Here is a 23,685-nt window from a genome sequence, read left to right as displayed (position 1 = left end):
ACCGGGCAGGGCTACTGCTATTATCACTGATGCTAGTGTGAAAGGGTTGGGGGCAGTTCTTATACAGGATGACAGTGGTAAGAAAAGGATGATTGCTTGTGCATCAAAATCTTTGAGTGGAGCGGAGAAGAATTATTCTGTAATTGAAAGGGAGTCATTGGCAATATATTGGGCACTGAAGAAGTTTAGACATTTTGTCTGGGGTACGGACTTTGAGGTGCTAACTGATCACAAGCCTTTAGTAGAAGTGTTTGGCAGTAAGGGTCTGAATTGTATTTCTGCAAGAATAAGAAGATGGATCATTGGTTTGCAAGATTTCAAATTTAAAGTGGGATATCTACCAGGTGTATTGAACGTCAGTGCGGATTGTCTGTCCAGGTTGGTGGATGAAGATGTGAAGGATGGTGAACAAAAAGACACTACTGAGCTGGAGGAAAATGTGTGTGAAATTATCAGTGATGTGTGTGAAATTACAAGTGGTGCTATAACTGAGCAAGAATGGGAAGAGGCGTTAAAAGATGATGTTGAGATAAGTGGTGTGTGTAGGGCTTTAGGAAGTGGAAGTTTTGGTGCTCTAGGAAAGGTCTGGTGTTTAGTAAAGGATGAGTTGGCAGTGGATAGGTGTAAATTATTGCGTGGTACAAGGTTGGTTCCACCGAAAGTGTTAAGAAACAGGATTATGAATCAAGCTCATGAGGGCCATCTTGGTATAGTCAAGACTAAAGAGAATTTAAGAGGAAATTTTTGGTGGCCAGAAATGGATTTGGAAGCAGAGCGCCTGGTTAGAGAGTATATATCATGTGCACGAAGTGACAAAATATTAAAAACCCGCAATGTACCTATGCATTGTAGGAGTTCACCATGTAAACCTTGGGATGATATAGCAATTGACATTGTTGGTCCTTTGCAAGGTGAACACTCTACCCCATATTTGATTGTGTTAATAGAACTGTATTCCAGGTGGGTAGAGGTTAAAAATGCATGTGAGGTCTCCTCTCGTAGTGTGATAAGCTTCCTGGAAGACATTTTTAGGAAAGAAGGATTTCCAAAATCTTTATTGTCTGATAATGGTCCACAATTCTGTTCAACAGTCTTTGAGAAATTTGTGGGTGAGTGTCGCATAATTCATAAAAAGTCAGCGGTGTATCATCCAGAGACTAATGGTGCTGTGGAAAGATTTAACAAGTATATAAAAGAGAGCATTCAACTTGCTAAAGCGAACAATTTGAATTGGCGTACAGAACTCATGAAAAGGATCACAACTTATCGTTTTTCACCTCATTCAACCACTGGGAAATCTCCTTTTGAACTGTTTAGGAAGAGAATACCCAATACCAATTTATGTCCAGGATGGATGGATTGGATGAAGAATGGATTCAATTTAGGCAGCAATGAGTGGAGGATTAGGGAAGAAAGGCTTATCCGTAAAAGAAAGCAAGAATATGATGAAAGGAAGAAGGTGTGTAAACTGAACATAGCTGTGGGAAATATAGTAAAGGTAAAAGCGCCTATTGGATGTGCAGAGGGGTCAAAATTCACCAGACCTCTTGAAGTAATACAATTATTTAAGAACGCTGTCAAAACTTCTGATGGTAGAATTTGGAATATGAACAGAGTGGTTAGGCTGAAGGAAGTGGAGAATCCAAGTGTAATTACGGAAAGTAACAGTAATTTCAGAAGCAATTCGTCGTTAGCAACAAATGGTGACAGCAATAAGGACGCCAAAAAATTGGATAGAGCAAGGAGAAGTCGTAGGAGGAGATTCAGTCCTGAACATTTTAAAGACTATGTTCTACACTGGTAACTGATTGGGAGAGTGTATATTTCTGTTGCATTTGATTTCTTCATTTTGTTCTAGATATTGTTAATTAGAAAATATGTATCCCTGTGTTAGTTTTGTTAAATATTGAAAGGGAGAAGTGTGATGTATTGGTAATATTGGGATCACGAGATCCCCATGGTAATGGAATGCGGGGATTGCGGGGAGGATGAAGGAGAGGACGATGGCTGGGGCGACTATGAATAAACAGAGTTATCGTAGAGATTATTCTAGTGTGCTGTAAACTCATTTCAGCACAAGCTCAATATCACAAACACTACTAATTGTATTTGATTCATATCGATTTTTGCAGTATGGTTTCTACTGTAACCTGACACGTATGTTTTGTGAGGTGAAGGCAACAAAGCAATCAATGTACAAAATGCACTTAATCTGTTTTCATCAGAAAAAAAACATGCTTTCCTAAATGTTTCTAAATGTTCAGCTTGAATGATGCATAAGCAGTTTTACTGCAGAAAATGAAGGGACAAACTAAATAGAAATGCATGCAGATTTGATACACAGAACAGAGAAGGATTTCGCACGGCAAAGTAGCACTACTTCAGGCAGAGCGTTCCCTATTACACTGAAACATCGTCACTTTTGTAGTACTGTGGCTGCTGCCTTATTTCATTTTATAGAAACACCGGCCATGACTGGGTGATCATAAAGAAATCACGCATAAGGTTTGAGGACAGGTGAGCGTGACTAAAATATAGCCTAATTTACCTGAGCGACATCCTCTACAGATTGGGTGAGATTATGCGATTATGTTTGATTACAGGAAGCATGTACTACTTTGGCGGCTGCCGAGGTTACAGAAAAGTCGCTTTGCAAAGTGATTACTTCTGGGAATTTACAAAACTTCTTTGAGGAAGCCATTAGAGTATCGAAACTGAAAGATGTGGGATATTTGGCCACATTTTATGTAATAGTGGTACACCTTTAATTATCCTCTTAGTAAGGCAAGTGTTTAAAAGAAAAGTCTCACATATTGGAGGCTTCTCCCTCTATTGTCTGGCTGAGAATCACTGGAACCCTCTCCTTCCTGACTCCAATCGTCTGCCCTTCTGGAAAAAGGCACCCTAACAGAGATGTGGAGGTGTTTGCCACACATGTCAAGCTGTTTACTTTCACTTCCTACAATACTGTTTCTGATACCATGCTTCTCCTAAACATGGTCTGGCCACATGGGTGCCCCCTTCATAGTCACACTGCCTAGTCAGACTGTGGGGGGTATCAATCAGCCCAGCTCTACCCGGTTCAGAACCTGCACTAAAGTTAATTCGGCATTCTGTAGTGCCCAGTCCAAACCTTTTCTTGTTTTGGCAATGATATGAGTGCATATGTTTGTAATGTTTATGTATGCAGAATATGTTCCTAATAGTGGTGCCTGCAGAACATTTTCTGTCCTTGTAGAACCAGGCCTTCCCTCATTTTTATGGTATTCTGAAGAACTGTAAAAATCCACACGTCAGTGAAAAACTCTTGAAAAGTATGGTGCCAGGACTGCAGTCTGCGGTAAAGCCACCTTTCACTTGGCCACTAACGATGTAAAAACACACAATTAAAACTGTCTGCTCCTAACTGTCCCTTGCTTCTAAAGTTGAACCTGCGAGTAATCTTTTTTGGTTAAAAAAACAAAACTATCTCTTCTAAGCAGCTCCTCCTGCAAAGTCCATCCAGTCTTCCGCTGAGCTGTGCAATTCCCTTTCTGAAAATGTTCATCAAAAAATGAAAACATTTAGCTTCCTTTTTACGCTAGTGTAACATCGTTCATGCAAGATTGTATTTGGACAAACCTAGGTCTACCCTCCATGGTCTCTATTAAGCCTCTTTCTTTTTCAAGCCTCTTCCTTTTCAATTAAATTTGGTTTCCAGCGTATCCATTGTCCTGCGTGTGTCCTGACCAGACTTATAGACATCATATTTTCTGCATGACGTCGATTGCATCAGTATCACTTCTCTCAGGCTGGGGAAAACGCCATTTTCATTCCTGTGTTGGGAAAAATGTTCAGTCGACTCTAAGCATCCTAGCAACTTCATTCCTACTTCTTTGTTACTTTTTCCCTCTAAAATCCCTGAAAAAAAGAAGTCATCTGCCAAATCTCCTCCAAAAGTAAGGCACTTCAGGCCCATGCTTAAACTGGATTATGCCACTCCGTAGGACCAAAGTAGCTCTGCTTGTTGTGATGATTTACACCTGATTTATGATTAGATATAGAGCACTATTGCCGTTTGCATATGATGATCCTCAATTGGATTAAACATTTTAGGATTTAACCCCTTCACTGCTAGGCCTTTTCCTCCTCCTGTGCCAAGCCTTTTTGTTGGCATTTTGGGGTAGATTGTGTTTAGGCCCTCATAGCATTCAGTCCACATAAACTATCCACGCCAAATCTGCGTCCTTTTTTTCTAACATCCTGGGGATCCTAAAGGTACCCTGAGTTTGTGGGTTCCCGTGGAGGAGACCATGAAGTTAGCCAAAATACAGCTACAATTTGGGATTTTTGGGAAAAATGTGAAAAAAGTGTTGCAGAAGAAAGCACTTGGATTTTTTGCTGCACATGGCAGCAACAAAGGGTTTGCGGTACTAAAATCATCATCTTTCCAGCCTTCAGGAACAGGCGGACTTTAGTCAGAAAAACAAATCTTTCAACGCAGTTTTGGCATTTTACTGGGACATACCCCATTTTTACTATTTTTTGTGCTTTCAGCCTCCTTCCAGTTAGTGACAGAAATGGGTGTGAAATAAATGGTGGATCCCAGATAGCTAAACGTTTCTGAAACGTAGACAAAATTGTGAATTCAGCAAGGGGTCATTTGTGTAGATCCTTCAAGGGTTTCCTACAGAAAGTAGGAGTTGAAATAAAACAAATTGAGTTGGAAAAAAAAACCAGCCATTTCTGTCTACGTTTTCTTCTGTAACTTTTCCCATCTATGGCAGATATTTGAGAGCAATATATCGTTATGTCTGCTGGACCCTTCTGGTTGTGGGTATACACAGTGTTTGTAGGTTCATCAAGAACCTAAGGTACCCAGAGCCAATAAATAAGCTGCACCTTGCAATGGGTTTTCACTGTATACCAGGTATACAGCAATTCATTTGGTAAAATATAAGGAGTGAAAATAGCTATCAAGGAAACCTCAGTATTTCCAAAATGGGCACAAGATAAGGAGTTTAGAAGCGGTGGTTATTTGCACATCTCTGAATTCGGGGGTCCCCATACTAGCATGTGAATTACAGGGCATTTTTCAAAATTACTTCTTTCTTACACACTGTCTTACATTTGGAAGGCAAAAATGTAGAGAAAGACAATTGGTAATGACACGCTCTCTTCTATTCTTTGTTCTCCTAAGTCTCCCACTAAAAATGGTACTTCACTTGTGTGGGTAGGCCAAGTGCCAGCGACAGGAAAAGCCCCAAAACGCAACATGGACACATACATTTTTTCCACTGAAAACTGACATGCTTTTTGGAAAGTGCCTAGCTGTGGATTTTGGACTGAACCTCAGCCGGCACTTTGGGAAACCTACCAAACCTGTACATTTTTCAAAACTAGACTCCTAGGGAAATACAGGATGGGGTGACTTGTGGGGCTCTCATCAGGTTCTGTTATCCAGAATCCTTTGCAAACCTCAAAAGTTTGCCCAAAAAAACACACATTTCCCTCTCATTTCGGTGCTGCAGAGTTCTGGAATCTGAGGGGAGTGTAGGAGGCCGGCCTGGCTTATACTGGGTACCTTGTGGTACTTACACCCTGTGCCAGGTCCAGTTATCCCTTATTAGTAGAATAGAGGTGTTTCTAGCAGCTGAGGCTGATAGAAGGTAGCTATGGCAAGCAGCTTAGGCTGAACTAGGAGACATGCAAAGCTCCTACTATACCGCTTATATCATATAGCACAATATCATAAGAAAACACAATATTGAGAGTTACTAAAAATAAAGGTACTTTATTTTTATGACAATATGCTACAAGTATCTCAGTGAGTACCCTCAGTAAGAAGGTAAGTAATATACACAAGTTATATGTACACAAACCCACAACAGGTAAGTAAGAGTCAGAAAAGTAATGCAAACAGTGTAGAATTACAATAGGATGCAATAGGCAAACAGGTCTAGGGGCAACACAAACCATATACTCCAAAAGTGGAATGCGAATCACGAATGGACCCCAGACCTATGGGAGCTTGTAGAGGGTCGCTGGGACTGTAAGAAGACAGTCCGGGTGTCCAAGATACCCCACCCCCAGACCCTGAAAACTAGGAGTAAAGTACACCTACTACCCCAAAAGGACACAATAGTCGTGATAGGGGGATTCTGCAAGGATCACAAACACCATCAAAGCACTGAAGACGGATTCCTAGACCTGAGGACCTGCAAGGCAAGAGGACCAAGTCCAAGAGTCGCGAAGGGGGGCAGGAGCCCAGGAAACCCAGGATGAAGGTGCAAGGAAGCTGCCTCTGGATGGATGAAGCTTGGGATTCTGTAACAACGAAGAGAGCTAGGAACTTCTCCTTTGGATGGAAGATGTCCAATGGCGTGCTGGAGGTTGCAGAAGTGTTCCCACACAGAAATACCGCAAACAAGCCTTGATAGCTGCAAGGTTTGCGGTAGAGGTTTTTGGGTGCTGCTGGGGACCAGGAAGGACCGGGATGTTGCCCTTTAGAGGAGGAGACAGAGGGGGTGCTCAACAACTCAGAGAGCTCTGACAGAAGCAGGCAGCACCCGCAGAAGTGCCCAAACAGGCACTTAAAAGATTTCTGAACCGGAGCTGGCTCAGAATCACAAAGGAGGGTCCCACGACGTCGGAGGCCAACTCAGAGGGTTGAGCACTGCAGGACGGAGTGCTGGGGACCCAGGCTAGGCTGTGCACAAAGGAAATCCTGGAAGAGTGCACAGGAGCCGGAGCAGCTGCAAATCACGCAGTACACAGGTTTGCAGCCTAGCGTGGGGAGGCAAGGACTTACCTCCACCAAACTTGGACTGAAGGATCACTGGACTGTGGGAGCCACTTGGATAGAGTTCCTGTGTTCCAGGGACCATGCTCGTCAGGATGAGAGGGGTCCCAGAGGACCTGTGATGCAGTCTTTTGGTGCCTGCGTAGCAGGGGGAAGATTCCATCGACCCACAGGAGATCTCTTCTTGGCTTCCAGTGCAGGGTGAAGGCAGATGACCCCCAGAGCATGCACCACCAAGAAACAGTCGAGAAAGACAGCAGGATGAGGCGCTACAATGTTGCTGATAGTCATCTTGCTTCTTTGTTGCGGTTTTGCAGGCGTCCTAGAGCAGTCAGCGGTCGATCCTTGGCAGAAGTCGAATAGGGAAGTGCAGAGGAACTCTGGTGGGCTCTTGCATTCCTTATCTGAAGAATTCCCCAGAGGAGAGACCCTAAATAGCCAGAAAAGGAGGTATGGCTACCAAGAAAGGAGGATTGGCTACCAAGAGAGGTAAGCACCTATCAGAGGGGGTCTCTGACGTCACCTGCTGGCACTGGCCACTCAGAGCAGTCCAGTGTGCCCCCAACACCTCTGTTTTCAAGATGGCAGAGGTCTGGGACACACTGGAGGAGCTCTGGGCACCTCCCCTTGGGAGGTGCTGGTCAGGGGTGTGGTCACTCCCCTTTCCTTTGTCCAGTTTCATGCCAAAGCAGGGCTCGGGGGATCCCTGAAGCCGTGTAGACTGGCTTATGCAAGGAGGGCACCATCTGTGCCCTTCAAAGCATTTCCAGAGGCCAGGAGAGGCTACTCCTCCCAGGCCCTTCACACCTATTTCCAAAGGGAGAGGGTGTAACACCCTCTCTCAGAGGAAACCCTTTGTTCTGCCTTCCTTGGACTGGGCTGCCCAAGGGGGCAGAAACCTGTCTGAGGGCTGGCAGCAGCGGTAGCTGCAGAGAAAACCCCAGAAAGTTAGTTTGGCAGTACCCGGGCTCTATGCTGGAGACCCAGGGATGCATGGAATTGCCCCCCCCAATACCAGAATGGTATTGAGGTGACAATTCCATGATCCTAGACATGTTACATGGCCATGTTCGGAATTACCATTGTGACGCTACATATAGGTATTGACCTATGTGTAGTGCACGCGTGTAATGGTGTCCCGCATTCACAAAGTCCGGGGAATTTGCCCTGAACGATGTGGGAGCATCTTGGCTAGTGCCAGGGTGCCCTCACAATTAGTAACTTTGCACCTAACCTTCACGAGGTGAGGTTTAGACATATAGGTGACTTATAAGTTACTTAAGTGCAGTGAAAATAGCTGTGAAATAATGTGGACGTTATTTCATGCAGGCTGCAGTGGCAGGCCTGTGTAAGAATTGTCTGAGCTCCCTATGGGTGGCAAAAGAAATGCAGCAGCCCATAGGGATCTCCTGGAACTCCAATACCCTGGGTACCTAGTTACCATATACTAGGGAATTATAATGGTGTTCTAGTGTGCAATGAGAATTGGTCAAATTAGTCACTAGCCTGCAGTGACAATTTTAAAAGCAGAGGGAGCATAAGCACTGAGGTTCTGGTTAGCAGAGCCTCAGTGATACAGTTAGGCACCACACAGGGAACACATACAGGGCATACTTTATGAGCACTGGGGGCCTGGCTAACAGGATCCCAGTGACACAAGCAAAAACAAACATACACACAAGTAAAAATGGGGGTAACATGCCAGGCAAGATAGTACTTTCCTACACACCCCTCCCCCCAAAAAGAGGGACAATAAGGCTAACCTTGCACAGATGACTCTTCATTAGTCTGAGTGGAAATATCTGGAGAGTCCATCTGCATTGGAGTGGGTACTCCCAGGTCTATGTTCCACTGTATAGTCCATTCCCTGTATGGATATGGACCACCTCAACAATTTAGGTTTTTCACCTTTCATTTGTTTCAGCCAAAGTAGAGGTTTGTGGTCTGCCTGAACAATAAAGTGAGTACCAAACAGGAATGATCTCAACTTTTTCAGTGCCCAGACCACAGCAAAGGCCTCCCTGTCTATGGCAGACCAACGCTTTTCTCTAGGGGTCAACCTTCCGCTGATAAAAGCAACAGGTTGATCCTGGCCCTCAGTATTCAGCTGTGATAGCACTGACCCAACCCCTAATTCAGAAGCATCCGTCTGGACTATGAATTGTTTTGGAGTAGCAAGGGCTTTTTATCAAATCAAATCAAATCAAATCATTAACATTTATAAAGCGCGCTACTCACCCGTGCGGGTCTCAAGGCGCTAGGGGAAAAAGGGGGGGTTATCGCTGTTCGAACAGCCAGGTCTTTAGGAGTCTCCGGAAAGCGGAGTGGTCCTGGGTGGTCCTGAGGCTGGTGGGGAGGGAGTTCCAGGTCTTGGCCGCCAGGAAGGAGAAAGATCTCCCACCCGCCGTGGAGCGGCAGATGCGAGGGACAGCAGCGAGTGCGAGGCCGGAGGAGGCGGGTGGGGACGTAGAAGCTGAGGCGTCTTTTGAGGTATTCCGGTCCCTTGTCATGGAGGGCTTTGTGTGCGTGGGTGAGAAGTCGGAAGGTGATCCTTTTGCTGACTGGGAGCCAATGCAGGTGTCTCAGGTGTGCGGAGATGTGGCTGCTGCGGGGTATGTCGAGGATGAGGCGGGCCGAGGCGTTTTGAATGCGTTGCAGGCGATTTTGGAGTTTGGCTGTGGTCCCGGCGTAGAGGGTGTTGCCGTAGTCCAGGCGGCTCGTGACGAGGGCGTGGGTCACGGTTTTTCTGGTGTCGGCGGGGATCCAGCGGAAGATCTTGCGGAGCATGCGGAGGGTGAGGAAGCAGGCGGAGGACACGGCGTTGACTTGCTTGGTCATGGTGAGAAGAGGGTCCAAGATGAAGCCGAGGTTGCGGGCGTGGTCTGTGGGGGTCGGTGCGGTGCCGAGGGCCGTGGGCCAACAGGAGTCGTCCCAGGCGGACGGGGTGTTGCCGAGGATGAGGACTTCCGTTTTTTCAGAGTTCAGCTTTAGGCGGCTGAGCCTCATCCAATCTGCGACGTCCTTCATACCCTCTTGTAGGTTGGTCTTGGCGCTGGCAGGGTCCTTGGTGAGGGAGAGTATAAGTTGGGTGTCGTCGGCGTAGGAGGTGATGATGATGTCGTGCTTGCGTACGATGTTGGCGAGGGGGCTCATGTAGACATTGAAGAGTGTCGGGCTGAGTGATGAGCCTTGGGGTACGCCGCAGATGATCTCGGTGGGTTCTGAGCGAAACGGAGGGAGGTAAACTCTTTGGGAACGGTTTGAGAGGAAGGAGGCGATCCAGTCCAGGGCCTGGCCTTGGATCCCGGTGGAGCGGAGGCGGGTGATTAGGGTGCGGTGACAGACGGCGTCAAAGGCAGCCGAGAGGTCGAGCAGAATGAGGGCGACTGTTTCACCGTTGTCCATCAGGGTTCTGATGTCGTCAGTGACTGAGATGAGGGCGGTTTCAGTGCTGTGGTTGGTTCGGAATCCGGTTTGTGAGGGGTCGAGCAGGTTGTTGTCTTCCAGGAAGGTGGTCAGCTGTTTGTTGACGGTCTTCTCTATTACTTTGGCTGGGAAAGGCAGAAGAGAGATGGGGCGGAAGTTTTTTAGGTCGCTCGGGTCAGCCGTAGGTTTCTTTAGTAGGGCGTTGACTTCGGCGTGTTTCCAGCATTCGGGGAAGGTAGCAGAAGAAAAAGAAGAGTTGATGACGGTCTGGAGGTGCGGGGCGATGATGTCGTCGGCTTTGTTAAAGATGAAGTGCGGGCAGGGGTCCGAAGGGGCGCCGGAGTGGATAGAGTTCATGATGGATTTGGTTTCTTCCGTGTTGATGTGGGACCAGTTGTTGAGGGTGATGGCCGTGGATGCCGGTTCGGTGGTGTATGGTTGGGTCTGGTGTCCGAAGCTGTCGTGGAGGTCGCTAATCTTGCGATGGAAGAAAGTGGCGAGGGATTCGCACAGATCCTGTGAGGGCGTGACGGCGTTGGCGTTGCCGCTGGGGTTGGAGAACTCCTTGACGATGCTGAAGAGTTCTCTGCTGTTGTGTCTGTTTTTGTCCAGTCTATCGGTGAAAAAGTTCCTTTTGGCAGCGCGGATCAGGTGGTGGTGTTCGCGGGTAGCGTTCTTGAGGGCGGTCATGTTGTCAGCGGTGCGGTCCTTGCGCCAGGCTTTCTCAAGGGCGCGACAAGTTTTCTCTGATTCTTTGAGGGTGTCAGAGAACCAGAGAGGTTTTTTGGTGTTGGTCTGTCGATGGGTGCGTTTGAGGGGAGCAAGGATGTCTGCGCAGTTGGAGATCCAGTTTGTGAGGTTGAGGGCTGCGTCGTTGGGGTCGGTGGTGAGGGTGGGTTGGTTGGCGGCGAGTGCGGAGAAGAGTTGCTCTTCGGGGATCTTGTTCCACTGTCGACGAGGGATGGGTTGGGTGCGGAGGTGGCGGGTCTCGCGTCGGAATGTGAAGTGGACGCAGCTGTGGTCGGTCCAGTGTACGGCGGAGGCGTGGCTGAAGAAGACGTGTTTGCTGGCGGAGAAGATGGGGTCAAGGGTGTGTCCGGCGACGTGGGTGGCGGTGTTCACCAGTTGTTTGAGGCCGAGGTTGTCGAGCAGGGTGGTGGTGTTGGGGTCGTTGTTTTAGGACAGGTGCAGAGCACATGGCTGTTTGAGCTTGTCAAAAGCTTTTTGACAGCTAGCTGTCCACAATGCCTTTTTAGGCATCTTTTTGCCAGTGAGATCATTAAGAGGGGCTGCAATGGAGCCATCATTCTTGATGAATCTCCTATAGTACCATGTGAGGCCTAAGAAGGCTCTCACCTGGGTTTGAGTTGTGGGGGGGGGGTCCATTCCATAATGGTTTGGATCTTCCCCTCCAGTGGTGCAATCTGTTCCCCACCTATCAGGTGGCCCAGATAAACCACTTTCCCCTGCCCTTTCTGGCACTTTGATGCCTTGATAGTGAGGCCTGCCTTTTGCAGGGCCTCCAAAACTTTCCACAGGTGGACCAGGTGATCATCCCAGGTGGAGCTAAAGACAGCTATAACACCTAGATATGCTGCACTAAAAGCTTCCAACCCTTGCAGGACTGTGTTCACCAACCTTTGAAAAGTGGCAGGTGCATTTTTCAGACCAAAGGGCATTACAGTAAATTGATAGTGCCCTCCAATGGTTGGAAATGCAGTCTTTGCTTTTGCATCTTCTGCTAACCTAATCTACCAATACCCTGCAGTTAGATCAAAAGTGCTTAGATACTTGGCAGAAGCCAGTGTATCTATGAGCTCATCCGCCCTGGGTATAGGGTGAGCATCTGTCTTGGTTACTTGGTTGAGCCCTCTATAGTCAACACAAAACCTCATCTCTCTTTTTCCATCTTTAGTGTGAGGTTTTGGGACAAGCACAACGGGGCTAGCCCAGGGGCTTCCTGAGGGCTCAATCACTCCTAAGTCTAACATTTTCTGAACCTCTTGTTTAATGCAGTCCCTGACATGGTCAGGCTGACTATAAATCTTACTTTTGATAGGTAAACTGTCTCCAGTATTGATTGTATGCTCACACCAAGTAGTGGTACCCGGTATCAGTGAGAAGCGGTCAGAAAACTGACTTAAAAGATTTATACAGTTATCTTTCTGCTCAGCAGTAAGACAATCTGCAAGTACTACTCCCTCCACTAAGCCATCAGCTTCAGTGGTGGAGAAGAGATCAGGGAGAGGGTCACTCTCTTCTTCCTGTCCCTCATCAGTTGCCATGAGCAGGGTGAGATCAGCCCTGTCATAGTAGGGTTTCAGGCGGTTGACATGGAGCACCCTAAGGGGACTCCTGGCAGGTCCAAGGTCTACCAAATAGGTAACCTCACACTTTTTCTCAACAATTAGATGGGGTCCACTCCATTTGTCCTGGAGTGCTCTTGGGGCCACAGGCTCCAATACCCACACCTTCTGTCCTGGTTGGTACTGAGTCAGGACAGCCTTCTGGTCATGCCATTGCTTTTGCAGCTCCTGGCTGGCCTGAAGGTTTTTACTGGCCTTTTGTATGTACTCAGCCATTCTTGATCTTAGGCCAAGTACATAATCCACAATGTCCAGTTTAGGAGCTTTTAAAGGTTTTTCCCAACCCTCCTTAACAAGAGCAAGGGGACCTCTCACAGGGTGCCCGAAGAGGAATTCAAAGGGGCTAAAGCCCACTCCTTTCTGGGGTACTTCCCTGTAAGCAAAAAGGAGGCAAGGTAACAGGACATCCCATCTCCTTCTGACTTTTTCCGGGAGTCCCAGTATCATACCTTTGAGAGTTTTATTAAACCTCTCAACCAGACCATTTGTTTGTGGATGATAAGGGGTAGTGAACTTGTAAGTTACACCACACTCCTTCCACATTGCCTTGAGGTATGCAGACATGAAGTTACTACCTCTGTCTGACACCACTTCCTTAGGGAAGCCCACTCTGGAAAAGATTCCCAGGAGGGCCTTTGCCACTGCAGGAGCTGTAGTGGTCCTCAAGGGGATGGCTTCAGAGTACCTAGTGCCATGGTCCACTACCACCAGGATAAACCTATTGCCTGAAGCTGTTTGAGGGTCAAGGGGGTCAACCCCTACCCTTTCAAAGGGCACCCCAACCACAGGAAGTGGAATTAAGGGGGCCTTTGGAGTGCCACCAGTCTTGCCACTTGCTTCGCAGGTCACACAAGACTAACAAAACTCTTTTGTGTCCTCTGACATATGAGGACAGTGAAACAGGGGAACAAGCCTGTCCCAAGTTTTACTTTGGCCCAAATGCCCAGCCAAGGGAATGTCATGTGCCAAGGTAAGAAGAAACTCTCTGTATTGCAGGGGGATGACCAACCTCCTGGCAGCTCCAGGTTTAGGATCCCTTGACTCTGTATACAAAGGGGAATCTTCTGGAGAGGGAGGGATAGTGGGCAAGGATTTACCCTTCCTACCCCTAGCTTTTGGGAGCACTTGGCCCATTGTTCCAGGATCCACGTTTCCCTGACATTTTTGCTTTTTGGCCTCAGCCCTGGTTAAAGCAAAAATATGCCCAGGAATGCCCAGCATTGCTGCATGAGCATCCAACTCCATTTCAGCCCAAGCTGATGTCTCCAAATCATTGCCTAGTAAGCAATCTACCGGTAATTCAGTGGCTACCACAACTTTCTTTGGACCAGTAACCCCCCTACCCCCCAGTTGAGATTCACAACAGCCATGGGGTGGCTAAGTGTGTTCTTGTGAGCATCAGTCACTTGGTACTGCTGAACAAGTAGGTGTTGATCAGGGTGAACCAGTTTCTCTATAACCATAGTTACATTGGCTCCTGTGTCCCTGTAGGCCTCAACCTCAACACCGTTGATTAGGGGTAGTTGCTTGTACTTACCCAAATTAAGGGGACAAGCAACCAAGGTGGCAAAGTCAATGCCACCCATCAGAGATTAAAACAGCCTCTGTGGTCTCCCTGACAGGACCAACCCCAACTACACGGCCAATAGTGAGCCCAGCTACACCCTTGGATTGGCTATTTGTAGTAGACTTCCCACCACCACTGTTTTTACTAGAGGCACTAGAGGTTGCAGTTGGGGTTGTGGTGGTGGGAGGTTTGGTGTTTTTCTTTGGACAAGTGGAATCACTTGCCCAATGGCCTTTTACTTTACATAAATAACATTAAGGCCTTTTCTGATTGTTAGAAGAGGATTTGGACCCACCACCCCCAGAGGATTTTTGTGGGCCTGATGGCTCAGAATGTTTTTTATCTTTGTCCCCACCCTTGTCAGACGACTTACCATCCTGCTTCTTGCCATCCTTGTCACCCCCTGTATGAACTTTTCTGTTCACTCGTGCTCTGACCCATTTGTCTGCCTTCTTTCCCAATGCTTGGGGAGAGGTCAGATCTGAGTCTACCAAATACGGGTGCAACAAATCAGACACACAATTGTTCAAAATATGCTCTCTCAGGATTAGATTATACAAGCTTTCATAGTCAGTCACCTTACTGCCATGTAACCAACCCTCCAAAGCCTTCACTGAACAGTCTACAAAGTCTGTCCAGTCTTGAGAGGACTCCTTTCTGGTGTCGCTGAACTTAATCCTGTATTGTTCAGTGGTTAAGCCAAATCCATCTAAGAGTGCATCCTTCAAAACTTTGTAGTTATTAGCATCACTTTCTCTGACAGTAAGGAGCCTATCCCTACCCTTACCAGTGAAAGATAGCCACAAGATAGCAGCCCACTGCCTTTGAGGGACCAACTGTACCATACAGGCCCTCTCAAGTGCAGCAAACCACTTATTAATGTCATCCCCCTCCTTGTAAGGGTGGGGACTATCTTATGCAGGTTTCTGGAATCTTGCTCTCTAACAGGAATGCTATCAAAAACACTGCTGCTGCCACCATGGGGAACTAACCCCAATCTCTGCCTTTCCCTCGCTACATCCAGAGATTTCCTGTCTAAGGCCAGCTGCTGCTGTTTAAGCTTCAGCCTGGCTTCTTCCAACCTCAGCTTTCTGAGTTCCCTTTCCATTAAGTTATCCTCAGGGTGGGAGGCTTGGGAATTGTGAGACACAGAAGAAATATGGGAATTGGCAGAGAGAGACCTGTCCCTAACTGGCTGGACTCTAGTAACCTGGCCCTTAGGAGTGAAAGGTGCCCTACTAATGTGCGACCCCCTCCTACTACCAGTGTCACTAGGTGGCCTGCTAGCTGGCAGGTCTTTGGAAGAACCCTCCCCAGCATCCTCAGGGGACTCCTCTGAGTCTGTCTGGGTTCCCCTCCTCTTCTACCTCCTGATCCTGGGAAGGGCCAGACTGGTTCTGGTCATTTTCTAGGAGAAGGCTAAAGAGAAAGTCTTTGGTAGGATTCTTGCCAAATCTTAAACCTCTTTCTTTTAAAGTTTAAACTGTCATATGTTGCCTGAACAACTGTGGGAGTAAGCTCTACAGCAGACATGGTAGAAAAGGTTTAGGACAGAGGGAGAAAAAGTTTTTGGAACTTTTAAAAGAAGAGAGAAAAAGAACTTTTGAAAACTTTGTAGAAAGTTTTAGAGAAGGAAAGTTAGACTGTTTAGTTCAATGTGTATATCTTGAAGTATTTGGTATATGTTTTTCCTATGAAAAACACCAATGACAAAGTGGTAAAGCAGTTACAAGTACTTATCCCACCGTTGCACCACCAATGTAGGAGGCTGGCCTGGCTTATAGTGGGTACCAAGTGGTACTTACACCTTGTGCCAGGTCCAGTTATCCCTTATTAGTAGATTAGAGGTGTTCTAGCAGCTTAGGCTGATAGAGGTAGCTATAACAAAGCAGCTTAGGCTGAACTAGGAGACATGCAAAGCTCCTACTATACCACTTATATCACTTAGTACTATATCACAAGAAAACACAATATTCAGAGTTACTAAAAATAAAGGTACTTTATTTTAGTGACAATATGCCAAAAGTATCTCAGAGGATACACTCCCTTAGGAGGTAAGTAATATACACAAAATATACACACACAAACCAAATCAGGTAAGTAAAACAGTTAGAAAAGTAGTGCAAACACTGTAGAACACAATAGAATGCAATAGGAGAAAATAGGCCTAGGGGCAACACAAACCATATACTCCAAAAGTGGAATGCGAACCACAAATGGACCCCAGGCCTAGTGTAGTGTGTAGAGGGTCGCTGGGAGTGTAAGAAAACTCTAAGGGTGTCCAAGATACCTTACCCCAAGACCCTGAAAAGTAGGAGTAAAGTTACCCTACTACCCCAGAAAGACAGTAAAGTCGTGATAAGGGGTTCTGCAAGGACAACAACTGACTGCAAAGCACTGAAGACGGATTCCTGGACCTGAGGACCTGTAAAGGAAGAAGACCAAGTCCAAGAGTCACGCAAGTGTCCAGGGGGGGCAGGAGCCCACTAAATCCCAGATGAAGGTGCAAAAGGGCTGCCTCTGGGTGGAAGAAGCCAAAGATTCTGCAACAACGGAAGGTGCCAGGAACTTTTCTTTTGGTCAGAAGATGTCCCACAGCGTGCTGGAGGCTGCAGAGTTGTTTCCATGCAGAAAGACCGTAAAAAAGTCTTGATAGCTGCAAGAGTCGCGGTTAAGGATTTGGGGTGCTGCCAGGGCCCAGGAAGGACCAGGAGGTCGCCACTTGGAAGAGGAGACAGAGGGGGCGCCCAGCAACACAGGGAGCCCACGCAGAAGCAGGCAGCACCAGCAGAAGCACTTGAACAGGCGTTCAAGAAAGCTGAACACGACGGTCAACTCAGCAACACAAAAGAAGGGTCCCACGAAGCCGGAGGTCAACTCAGCGAGTTGGGCAATGCAGGACGGAGTGCTGGGGACCTGGGCTAGGCTGTGCATGAAGGAATCCTTGCAAGAGTGCACAGAAGCCCTAGCAGCTGCAGTTCACACAGTACACAGGATAACTGTCTACCGGGGGAGGCAAGGACTTACCTCCACCAAACTAATTGGAAATAAGGACCACTGGACTGTGGGGGTCACTTGGATCCAGCTCCTGTGTTCCAGGGACCACGCTCTTCGAGATGAGAGGGGACCCAGAGGACTGGTGAAGCAGACGTTTGGTGCCTGCGGTAGCAGGGGAAAGACTCCGTCAACCCACAGGAGATTTCTTTGTGATTTCCAGTGCAGGGTGAAGGCAGACAGCCCTCAGAGCATGCACCACCAGGAAGCAGTCGAGAAAGCTGGCAGGATGAGGCACCACAATGTCGCTGGTAGTCTTCTTGCTACTTTGTTGCAGTTATGCAGGCGTCTTGGAGCAGTCAGTGGTCGATCCTTGGCAGAAGTCGAAGAGAGAAATGCGGAGGAACTCTGGTGAGCTCTTGCATTTAGAATCTGAAGAGAAACCCACTAAATAGCCCTCGGAGGAGGATTGGCTACAGAGAGAGGTAAGCACCTATCAGGAGGGGTCTCTGACGTCACCTGCTGGCACTGGCCACTCAGAGGTGTCCACTGTGCCCTCACACCTCTGCATCCAAGATGGCAGAGGTCTGGGACACACTGGAGGAGCTCTGGGCACCTCCCCTCGGGAGGTGCTGGTCAGGGGAGTGGTCACTCTCCTTTCCTTTGTCCAGTTTCGTGCCAGAACAGGGCTGGGGGGATCCCTGAACCGGTGTAGACTGGCTTATGCAAGGAGGGCACCACCTGTGCCCTTCAAAGCATTTCCAGAGGCCAGGAGAGGCTGCTCCTCCCAGGCCCTTCACACCTATTTCCAAAGGGAGAGGGTGTTACACCCTCTCTCAGAGGAAATCCTTTGTTCTTCCTTCTTGGGACTGGGCTGCCCAGGCCCCAGGGGGGCAGAAACCTGTCTGAGGGTTGGCAGCAGCGGTAGCTGCAGAGAAAACCCCGGAAAGTTAGTTTGGCAGTATCCGGGCTCAATGCTGGAGACACAGGGATGCATGGAATTGTCCCCCCAATACCAGAATGGTATTGGGGTGACAATTCCATTATCCTAGACATGTTAGATGGCCATGTTCGAAGTTACCATTGCGACGCTACATATAGGCATTGACCTATATGTGGTGCATGCGTGTAATGGTGTCTGCGCACTCACAAAGTCCGGGACATTTGCCCTGAATGATGTGGGAGCATCTTGGCTAGTGCCAGGGTGCCCTCACACTTAGTAACTTTGTCTAACCCCAGGTGAGGGTTAGACATATAGGTGACTTATAAGTTACTTAGGTGCAGTGAAAATGGCTGTACAATAATGTGGATGTTATTTCACGCAGGCTGCAGTGGCAGGCCTGTGTAAGAATTGTCTGAGCTCCCTATGGGTGGCAAAATAAATGCTGCAGCCCATAGGGATCTCCTGGAACCCCAATACCCTGGGTACCTAGGTACCATATACTAGGGAATTATAAGTGTGTTCCAGTGTACCAATGAGAATTGGTAAAATTAGTCACTAGCCTGCAGTGACAATTTTAAAAGCAGAGGGAGCATAAGCAATGAGGTTCTGGCTAGCAGAGCCTCAGTGATACAGTTAGGCACCACACAGGGAACACATACAGAGCATACTTTAGGGGTCCTGGCTAGCAGGATCCCAGTGAGACAGGCAAAAACAAACATACACACAAGTTAAAATGGGGGTAACATGCCAGGCAAGATGGTACTTTCCTACACTTTAGTACAATGGTTCCCAACCTTTTGACTTCAGTGGACCGCCACTTTATCATTAAATCAACCCAGGGACCCCCACTGAATCATTATTGGAATCCGGGGACCCCCCACTAAATCATTACTGAAAGCTGATGATCTGTTAATATTATTTAAATTTCTAAGCAGTCGCGGACCCCCTGAGGAGGCTTTGCGGACCCCCAGGGGTCCCAGGACCACAGGTTGTGAACCCCTGCTTTAGTGTGTCACCTTAAGTGGGAGGGGTATGCTCAGATGTGGGTCTTGTGCAAAAAGTACAGATGATGGACAGAATACTGAAGAAATCAAATGTACAGTCATAGATCTGTGTTGAATCCATTGTTTTATGCTTGTCATGTCATTCCAGTTTGCACCCAGCCACACGCAGATCATCTCAACCCTGCTTCCCCATGGGAAGGGTCCAGCCCGAACTGCCAGGCCAGGTCCTCCCTGGACCGGAAACAAGCATCCTGGGACCGGTTTTGGGGTAACACCCCTCATCAGCCACGCTAGATTGCATCTGGTGGAATAGCAAGCCTGGGACCCACATCTGGGCATATCCATCCTACTTGGGGCGACAAATACAAAAAGTACAGATGATGGATAGCATACTGAAGAAATCAAACATTACCCCCCAGCCACAGATCTCAGTTAATTTCATTGTTTTTTTGCTTGCCATACCATTCTAGTTTGGACCCAGCCATACACAAATCAGTCTTAACCCTACTTTCTATCGGAGCAGTCCAGGCAGAACTGCCTGCCCAGGTCCTCCTTGAACTAGAAACAAGCATCCTACGACCGGTTTCGGGATATTGCCCCTCATTAGTCAGACGAGCTTGAATCTGGTGGCATAGCAAGCATGGGACCCACGTCTGGGCATACCCTTACCGGTTGGGGTGAAAAAATGCAAAAATAATAGATGATGGATGGAATGCTGAATAAATAAAACATTTGTTCCGAGTCACAGATCTGGGTTATATACATCATTTTTTTGCTCACCATGCCATTCCAATTTGGACCCAGCCATATGTAAATCAGTCTTATCTTTGCTACCTGTGGGAACAGTCCAGCAGGAACTGTCAGGCCAGGTCCTCCCTGAACTGGAAACTAGCATTTCAGGACCGGTTTTAGGGTATCACCCCTCATCATCCAGGCTAGCTTGAATCCAGTGGCATAGCGAGCATGAAATCATCGTCATGGACGGAATGCAGAACAAATCAAACATTCACCCCCAATCACAGATCTGGGTTAAACCTCCCAGTGAGGTATAGCTTGGATATTACGGCACAGTGAGCAAGGGTCCCATGTCTGGACCCTTATGCTGCCGCCATGCAGCTGTTTTCTGTTCTTGTTGTCGATTCAATCCAACCAGTTCAGAGTGCCCAGTAACCCCTCCATTCTACCTTTGTTCATCCTCTTTCTGTCCCTGCTTTGCCACTCTTCAGCAGTTCAGTGTCTGGCAGCCTCTCTCATAGTGGTAGCTACATTCCTGAACGACAATTCACCAAAATGCCAGGGGTAGCAGAAGTGACATCACATGCCCTTTAACCTTCAATTTCACACACACATGCATTCTTACACATTTACACTTACACACATACTCTCTCTCTCACATAAACACACACTCACCCTCAAGCATGCACACAACATACATTAAAGCACTTTTGTTACTTACCTCAAATGCCAGGGTAGGGCACATTCCAGCTAATTGTACTCCATTTGTATTACACTAGCAGTGAATAATGAAACATCATTCACTATTAGTGTAATAAAAACATTGAAAGAAAACAGTGGAGCCCCAACAGACATAAATGACCAGTGGCATCTGTGATCTTGGCGCTGATTTTGCCACCTCCGAGGCCGTGGGTCGCCAAGACAGTGCCGGAGGTCGCAAAGGGCAAACCAGGGGTCAGAGCAGTGACTCCTGGTGACCCCCAAATGACGTCAATGGCTACATTGGTTGATATTCTGCTGTGTTGTCTTTCTGCTCCTCCTGCTCTCACACGCTTGTCCACATTGCAACTTTCCTGCACAATGATGACTGCCCATGTATGGCTCCAACCCTTCCACACCACTGGCTGCTCATTTTCTGCTTACCCCAACTCACCAGGTGCCCATCTGCTACTGTCCACACTGCTTGCTGCCTGTTGTGTGGTGCTAGCACAGATATACTAATTAGAAAGTTATTAATGAATGTTTATGTATTTTGAACGTAAAAGATGATTAACAAAGAAAAATAATGTGCAAGTTTAGAAATGTGCCCTCGAACAGTGGCTACCAAGATTCATGAATTGTATTAAAAAAATGACTAAAAATATGTGGAACATTGAAACTATATTAAAATGTAGTAGTATGTCTTATTAATTAAGAGATATAAGTAGTAATATGTCAAATCAAGAGATATAACATATGTTTTGCATTATATTGTAGAGTTTAACTTAGCTAAAGTCGTGGCCTAGTTGTGCTAAACCTCATGTAGAAGATGAATATTAACGTTCAGTGTAGAAATGCTGATGTGCTGAACTGACCATGATCTGCTTATTGTTTTAATATAATCTGCTCAGCTAAAATCCTATGCGTGAACCGACGGCCTGGAGATGATGGAATCAAATTTGTAGCAAGAACTGTTTAAAGCATTCAGAGTGGACTTTCCCAGGACTTGAACAATGGAGACACTGACTGGAGAAGAAGATGCAACACTTTCGATTCCTGACGAGCCAGATGATGAGAACATTGTACAGTGAACCAATCGACATCCTGAGATCTGTGTAATATTAGAATTCGTAGATTTGGAAAATTAAAACTATTGGGTAGAGTCATAACTGGTGATTAATTTACCAATTTGGAATTGGGGAATAGGCTGGGTGACTTCGATATAATGATGCGACAGAGGGAAAAGACTCCAGACCCTATTCCGAAATTGATGCGATATTGGGGAGAAGAGATTTGAGATTCTGTTTTTGGGCTCATACCCTTTGAGAGCCTGGTGCAATGCTGATCGATTGATGACCTGAAGACGAAGACTGACTTTGTTGCTGATCCAGACTGTGGATAGGTAGCTATGACAATGTGACTGAATTACCTTTTGTGCCTTTTCTTTCTAGGTATCAACTGCGCTGGCTAATAGTTTTCTTTTTTAGCTATATGTTTTCCAAATTTATGTTCTAAAATGGTTTCGCATTAAGTCCCACATGCTAATGCTAATTTGGGTTGGGTAAGGTTCCTATTCTAAGGACGTCATCATATACAGTAACAAATGATTGATGGACTGATTTGCCGAACTCTGCTGCTCATGTTGACGTATTTACCTTCGATTCATATGTTGACTTTTGCTTTAGAATGTATTCTGTCTCAATTTTTGCTTAGATTATGTTACTGGGAGTTACTAATGAATTAATGTGATTCAAATAAAGTTTTTGAATTAATCACATGATTTTGTACTGTAATCGATAGGAAAATAAAATTGCTAAAATGTATATTGAGTTGACTGTTGATTATTGATTAGCTTAACAGTTATTGACTTGGTGTATTGATTATTGAAAACATTGGTCACTCTGTAGCTGGGATACTCCATGCGAATCAAAAGGTTCATCGACCTATACGCGTCCCCTTCTAAGTTTACTTATTAAGGACCAGGCGCGCTAGCAGTCTTTGGTAGCAGCTTGATGGTTAGTTTCCTTGGAGGACTAGTTATGTGGTGACCGATGGTTATGGTGGTAGTTTGAGTTAGGTTAATTGTTCAATATTATTGTGATTTGGATTTTGTTTTTCGATATCGAAATTGTAGCAAGGACGATGTTCCCTTAAGCCCAGAAATGACTTTCCCAGATCCTGGATCCTGTTAGTAAAGTTGGGTATGTGCTCGGCGTTTTAGTGATAGTGTTTAGTGGTAGGTTGCCCTTGCAAAGGCTTATGCAAATCGCAGGTAAATTGTGACGTATGTGAGGCAAGGTAGGGAGTCTGCGTACTCCAGGTAAAGTTTAGTAGGAGTGTGCGTACTCTGCAGTATGAGAGTAGGGAAGTTGTCAAACTTCAAATGTGCGTGGTGCTTTGTGCTCACAAATTGTCCACGTGGTTTTTGGTGATGTACGGACCCTGCGTGGTTTAAGACTCAGGAGTATATTGACAAGTGTAAGAGACACTTGGTTATATGATGAAATCTGTCTGGTTTAGTAGGTTGATCAGTCATGGTCAACAAGTCGGTGTGTAAGTTAAGTGAGTGAGAGAAATTTCAACTGAGATTTGGCAAGCCCTATGTGCACCAGGACAGACCCATTGATCAGTTGAGAGTAAAATTTACGGGCTGAATTTTGCTTGCAAATGTGGGACACTGAGAAAGAGGAAAAGCTGGATGAGCGAAAGGGCCACCAGTGACAATCCATAAGGTCTCTGAAGCGATTGTGTACCTTCCTGTAGTAAACCAGCAGGGTTGTTTTGGTTATTGTTTTTTGGTTAGTGCTCGCAATAATTTGCATCAGTTTTGTGTGAGTCAAAGATTAGGAGGACGAGCCGCAAGACTTTGTCAGCCGCAGTGTGTGAGTGTGACGTCAGAGTGAGCTGTGGTGGGATAGGTTGGTTAGTGAGAAGAGTCGCAAGCGGATTGGCAGCCATCCGTGAGAGGCAATTGGTTAAGAAAATGGGTGAAGGGAATCTTGGAAGTAAAAGTCATTTCCTGATCTGATTCGAATACACAAAAAATAGAAAAGATTAAGGGGGTCATTCTGACCCTGGCGGTCTATGACCGCCAGGGCCGGGGACCGCGGATGCACCGCCAACAGGCTGGCAGTGCATCCAGGCCAATTCTGACCGCGGCGGTAAAGCCG

At 46.7% G+C, this 23,685-nt stretch overlaps 1 protein-coding gene across 1 annotated transcript in view; it reads left to right on the top strand.

Moving 5' to 3' along the window:
* Window positions 1-22,292, top strand: part of LOC138285078 (glycophorin-C-like) — a 234,466-nt gene extending 212,174 nt beyond the window's left edge. The window contains exon 4 of the mRNA XM_069224595.1: window positions 21,427-22,292. The gene's annotated coding sequence lies outside the window, so the exon portion shown is untranslated. The remainder of the gene's footprint in view (window positions 1-21,426) is intronic.
* Window positions 22,293-23,685: the final 1,393 nt, after the last annotated feature.

The sequence above is a fragment of the Pleurodeles waltl genome, chromosome 3_1 (assembly GCF_031143425.1).
Source record: "Pleurodeles waltl isolate 20211129_DDA chromosome 3_1, aPleWal1.hap1.20221129, whole genome shotgun sequence".
In the NCBI taxonomy this organism is placed as follows: Eukaryota; Metazoa; Chordata; class Amphibia; order Caudata; family Salamandridae; genus Pleurodeles; species Pleurodeles waltl.
This window is presented reverse-complemented; position numbering and strand designations above follow the sequence as displayed.